The sequence below is a fragment of the Brassica oleracea genome, chromosome C7, assembly GCF_000695525.1.
Source record: "Brassica oleracea var. oleracea cultivar TO1000 chromosome C7, BOL, whole genome shotgun sequence".
Classification (NCBI taxonomy): Eukaryota; Viridiplantae; Streptophyta; class Magnoliopsida; order Brassicales; family Brassicaceae; genus Brassica; species Brassica oleracea.
The window spans coordinates 19,019,378-19,025,413 of record NC_027754.1 but is presented as its reverse complement, the minus strand read 5'-3'; positions in this window follow the sequence as shown (position 1 = coordinate 19,025,413).

Genomic DNA, 6,036 nt, shown 5'->3' with positions numbered 1-6,036 from the left:
ACCGATGAATTCCGAGGAAATATTATAGCCGTTGGAGAGCCGTTGGGGGATTTTACAAAATTCCGAGGAAATTCCGACGAACTAGTTTTGTCCGTCGGGATTCCGTCGGAATTTCCTCGTTATGTCGGCATGATTTAAACTATAAATACAAGCACTCCTCTTCCTCTTCATTCACTTCATATCTTCATCCTCCCTCTTACTCTATTTACACACGAATTTGATTCATAAAAAATATGTCTTCTTCAAATTATTTTCGTTCTTGGATCGATCGACCTCATTTGGATCCGAACACGAGATTGCTTACGGAAGAATACCAACGAGGTATAACCGAATTCATGGGGTTAGTTCACCGACAACCGGAAGCAAAAACAGGTAAGTTAAGATGTCCTTGCTCTAATTGTAAAAATAGAAAGGTTATTAAAGAGTGGGATGTTTGGACTCATCTATATTTGAGTGGGTTTACACGAAGTTACAAAATTTGGTATCATCATGGGGAAACTGATTATGAACATGGTAGTACTAGCGAACCTCAGCCAGAGGTTAGATTAGAAGAACCAATTAGAACGGATGTAGATTATGGTGTAGGTACTGAGCAGATGGTAAATGATCATTTTAGAGGGGAAGATTTACCCAATGCAGAAGCTAGGAGATTTTATGATATGTTGGATGCTGGAAAGCAACCATTGTACGAAGGTTGCAGAGATGGTCATTCAGCTTTATCATCTGCTACAAGATTGATGGGCATTAAAACAGATTATAATTTGGCTGAAGACTGTGTGGATGCGATTGCTGATTTTGTAAAAGGTATTCTACCCGAGGATAATGTAGCTCCTGGTTCATACTACGAGGTTCAGAAACTCGTAGCTGGTCTTGGTTTATCGTATCAGGTAATAGATGTATGCAGCGACAACTGCATGATTTATTGGAGGGCGGATGAACAGCGGGTTACATGCAAATTTTGTGGAAAGCCTCATTATAAAGATACGAGTGGAAGAGTTCCAGTGCCATATAAAAGGATGTGGTATTTACCTTTGACGGAAAGGTTGCAGAGGTTGTATCTATCTGAACGCACAGCGCAACCAATGAGATGGCATGCGGAGCACTCAACAGATGGTGAGATCAGACATCCTTCAGATGCAAAAGCGTGGAAGCATTTCCAATCAAAGTATCCCGACTTTGCGTATGAAAGAAGAAATGTCTACCTTGGATTATGTACTGATGGTTTTAGTCCGTTTGGCAAGAGTGGAAGACAATATTCTCTATGGCCCGTCATTCTTACACCATACAACCTCCCCCCAAACTTGTGCTTGCGACGAGAGTTTTTGTTTCTCTCGATTCTCGTTCCCGGACCAGAGCATCCTAAGAGATCACTTGATGTGTTTCTTCAGCCACTAATATATGAGTTGCAACAACTATGGGCTCAAGGTGCTGAAACATACGATGTTTCGTGTAAAGAAAACTTTCAAATGCGGACAGTACTAATGTGGACAATAAGTGATTTTCCAGCATATGATATGTTGTCTGGATGGACAACGCATGGAAGGATATCATGTCCATATTGTCAAGATAACACTGATGCTTTCCAACTAAAACACGGAAGGAAAACGTGTTGGTTTGACTGTCACAGGAGATTCCTACCACCTGATCATCCATATCGTAGGAGTAGGAATTTGTTTACGAAGAACAAGAGGGTGTTTGACAGTCCACCTCCGGAAATTTGTGGGAAAGATTTGAAGATACAACTAAGAGATTTTGGTGCAGAAAGGACGCCAGAAGTCGGTGGACATGAGCGTTTTCCGGTAGATGCTGTTGGAGAACTACATAACTGGCACAAAAAAAGTATTTTCTGGGATCTGCCATACTGGGAGGATCATCTGCTAAGGCATAATTTAGATGTCATGCATATTGAGAAGAACTTTTTTGACAATCTCATGAACACGATCCTTAATGTTCAAGGTAAAACAAAGGATAATTTGAAGTCAAGACTGGATTTAGTCGATATATGTGCTCGTTCAGAACTTCATGTTGATGAAAATGGTAGGGCTCCTTTTCCCATATACCGACTTGATGCAGAGGGAAAAGATGCGTTCTTTGATTGGATTTCAAACGATGTGGAATTTCCAGACGGTTACGCATCAAATTTGCGTAACTGTATCGACAGAAAGGAAGGAAAGTTTACTGGCTTGAAAAACCACGATTGCCATGTAATGATGCAGCGCCTCCTTCCGTTCGCCTTCAAGGAACTATTACCACAAAATGTTCATGAAGCAATTGCAGGGATAAGTGGTTTCTTCCGCGATTTATGCACGAGATCAGTGACTCTTGAAGGTATTGAAAATTTGAAGACTAACATAGCCGTGATTCAGTGCAACCTTGAGAAGATATTTCCTCCCTCATTTTTTGATGTTATGGAGCATCTTGTTATTCACCTGGCAAGAGAATTGGAACTTGGTGGTCCTGTGCAGTATAGATGGATGTATCTGTATGAGCGGTATATGTTCCATTTGAAGAAGATGGTGAAAAATTTAAGTAGGGTGGAAGGTTCTATAGTCGCACAGATGATCAATGAAGAAACTTCAAACTTTGCCGAGTACTACTTTCCAGCAGAAGTTCAGACCAAAAACAGAAGACCTGCTCGGCATGATGATAGAGGCGAACGGGCAACATATCATGTTACGGTTCCAGACATTTTCACAGACGTTGGACGACTTAGCGGAAAACCAAAGGACCGTCGACTTACTGAGCAGGAGCGCAGTAATTTGCAAACATATTTGCTCACCAACTGCGAAGACGTTCTTCAATATGAGAGGTAAATAAATGAGCTTACAAATTTTTATTTTAACAAGTTGAAATTTAAATCTTAATTAATTACATTATTGTCATCATATACAGGATTTTCATGGCAGAAAAGCGGTTCGAGTATAGATACGCCACAGAGGACGAACTAGAAGAAATGAAGCAGAGAGAATTTACTGGATGGATGTTTACTTATGTGAGTGCTTTAAACAAATTAAAATATATTTTATCACATATTTATACTAATTCACATTTATTGATATAACATATATATATATGTGCTATTAATAGGTGTCTGCTGGTTTGGCCAGAGGTGAAACATTTGACGATTGGATACGTGAGATGGTCGTTGGACCAAACTTTGTTGTGAAGTCATATCCGAGATTTTGTACTCGAGGATATGCATTCACAACTCAGAAGAGGAGACGTTCGAGTACGACTTATGATGATGGCGTTTGTTCTGCATCAGGAGATGATGTATACTACGGACACATACATGAGATTTTGGAAATCAAGTATTTGGGCATGGTTGGATTGCGCTGTACTGTTTTCTATTGTGATTGGCACGACAACACCCCAGATCGAGGTGTGAGAACAGATGCATTTGGTGTTACATCAGTAAATTCGAGGCGAAAGCTGCAATATTATGATCCTTTCATTCTTGCTTCCCAGGCCGATCAGGTAATTAAATGTTAATTATTCAGAATGATTCATCATCATGTGTATTAATTTATAATTTTTCTAAATGTTACAGGTTTGTTATATCAAGTACCCCCGGGTAAGGAACAGAGATGATCCATGGGTTACTGTTACAAGACTCAACCCGAGAGGCCGAGTTCAGGGAAGTTCTGAGCTGGAAGACCCACTACAACCAAGCACATCCGGCAACTGTAGTGCAGCAGAAAATTTAGCTGGAGTTGGCCTTGTAGTCGATTTAACCGACTTTGGAGAGGAAGCCGTCGTTCACGTAGAGGATGAACCAGTAATTGGAGAGTTTCACCAAGATCCAGATTCAGATTCATCTAGTGATGATGACTCGGAAACAGAATATCATTGATTTTTTTTATTTTTTTTAAAGAAATACCGAGGAAATTCCGAGGAACACTTGATATAACCTCTTTCCTCGAATAATAGTTATTTGGTTTATCTAGCAAGGCAAAGCTGAATACGAATTAAAAACTACTCAGAACACAACCAAATAAAACGAAGAAACCATGTAAAAGAAATACAAACTCATAATTAAGAAACCCAAAAAAAAACTCAGTTCAAAATTAACAGAAAATAAGACCATAAAACGTTAGAATAGAAAAGAAAATAAAATAGCCGGTGATAGCTCCTACTCCTCGTCTCCTGCTCCAGATGTTCCGCATCATTGGGTCTCTTGGACCTCTTTCTTACCCTGTGTGTACCACTCGAACCCGAACCAGAGCTGGATGGAGAGTTGTCCCGATGAACTACATCATCCTTTTGGCAACGACACGGCCTGATACGTGAAATGGCAGCCCAGATCTTGTGTAGCATGTCGTTGTTTGTCTTTATGCTCTGATCTCTCCAATGTTGTTGCTGGCGCGAAGTGGCGTTCGGTGGAAGCTCTTGCAGCTTGTACTGGCTGGAGTCTGATGGGAGTAGCTGATGGGGTTGTGAATCATCTGGAATGGCTTGTGCAGCCTCATCTTCTCCTTCTTCATCAACCACGCCCTTGCCTTTGGTCTGATATTTTGGCGTGAAGAAGGATGGCTTGTCTACTAGTGCGGTAGCAGGGGGTAGGAACTCAACTGCAGCCTCTGAAAGTAGAGAAGTGAGACCGATCTGAGGTAGGTGGCAGTAGAGTGTTTTCTTCGCTCGGTCCTGGAATACGTAGACGTAAGGACCATCCCGATCGATCCTCGAGTGGGGACCAGCTATGAACTCCTTACTTACTAGAGAAATGACATCCAGGTAGTTCCAAGCAATGTTGTTCGATCTGTCCAGTGCTACCTCCTGGTTCTTGCAGTCTACACCCACATGTCTAAGGATCCGAGTAATCACTGCACCAAATCCACATGCATTGCTCTTGGATTTGGTTACTTTCCCCTTGTATCCTGCTAAGTTTGCGGCCAGCACCGCTCCCATGTTGAAGGCAGTAGCAGGTGGGAATGTAGAGTTTCCAAATGCCGGTAGCAAATGCCTCACACCTTGGTACAGGAGGCACAACTCCCATTGCGTGACTGATGCGGCTGTGGTTGTCCCGTATAGCAATGAGCCAATGAGGCGTGTCGCATATCTCAGTACTGGGCTCCGGATAAGTGACTCCTTTGCCTGAGAAGATCTATAAACCCATGTGCCAATCGTTTCCCAGAAGTTCAACAGCTCTGAAGTCCAATAAAGACCATATGTCCTCTCCCCCGCACTCAATCCAAATAGTCCGCAGAGGTCTGTGAAAGATACCTCATAGTATACTTTCTGCACTACGAATGCCAGAAAACCTTCCTCATGCCTATCATCGGGACGGGTGACGTATGCGGATGCTATGAACTGGCGTACCAACTCCGGATAAGTGGGTTCCTTGAGGTTGCATAGTTGGCCTAGACCCATGTTCTGGAACAGTCCTTCAATGTCTGCTTGGATTCCCAATATTGTCATCGTCTCAGGACATGCTAGTTGTGTAGCCGGAACGGCTACCTTCTTCATGTTGTTGTAGTGGGTGGTATCAGACTTATCCCACTTCTTTGGCCTTTGCTTCTCCAGCTGTGACGAACCCGCTTCTTGTGTGTTTTTCTTTGCTGATGTTTTCGTGCGCTTCATTCTCTACAAAATAGAATCATTGCTCTCAACATGGTTATAATCAATTAAGAACTCAAAGCAACATGAAAATGAAAAGCGAAATCGAGTTGTGATAAAAAAAAAAACAAATTGAAAAAAATTCTCAATCCCTAAATAATCTCAAATCCTGTTCCAAACTCGTTAATCACAGACAATTGTGTTCTATTCCATGTTTAAACATCTGTTTCATGCATATTTGATCAAGGAATCAACACGGAAATAAGAAATTCACAAAACCCAAAAAATTGCTCAAGAACACGATTTCAGAATGTGGAGATTCGCGGAGTATACCTGTCTTAGGGTGAAAACGAGTGTAGGAATCAGGTAGAGCTCAAAAAATCAAGTGGAATGGAGCCCAAAATTGTTCAAATCGGATGATTATAGAGAGAGAAAGAGGGGGGGCGAATTATAGGGGAAATCAGAGGGGATGAGAGTTCT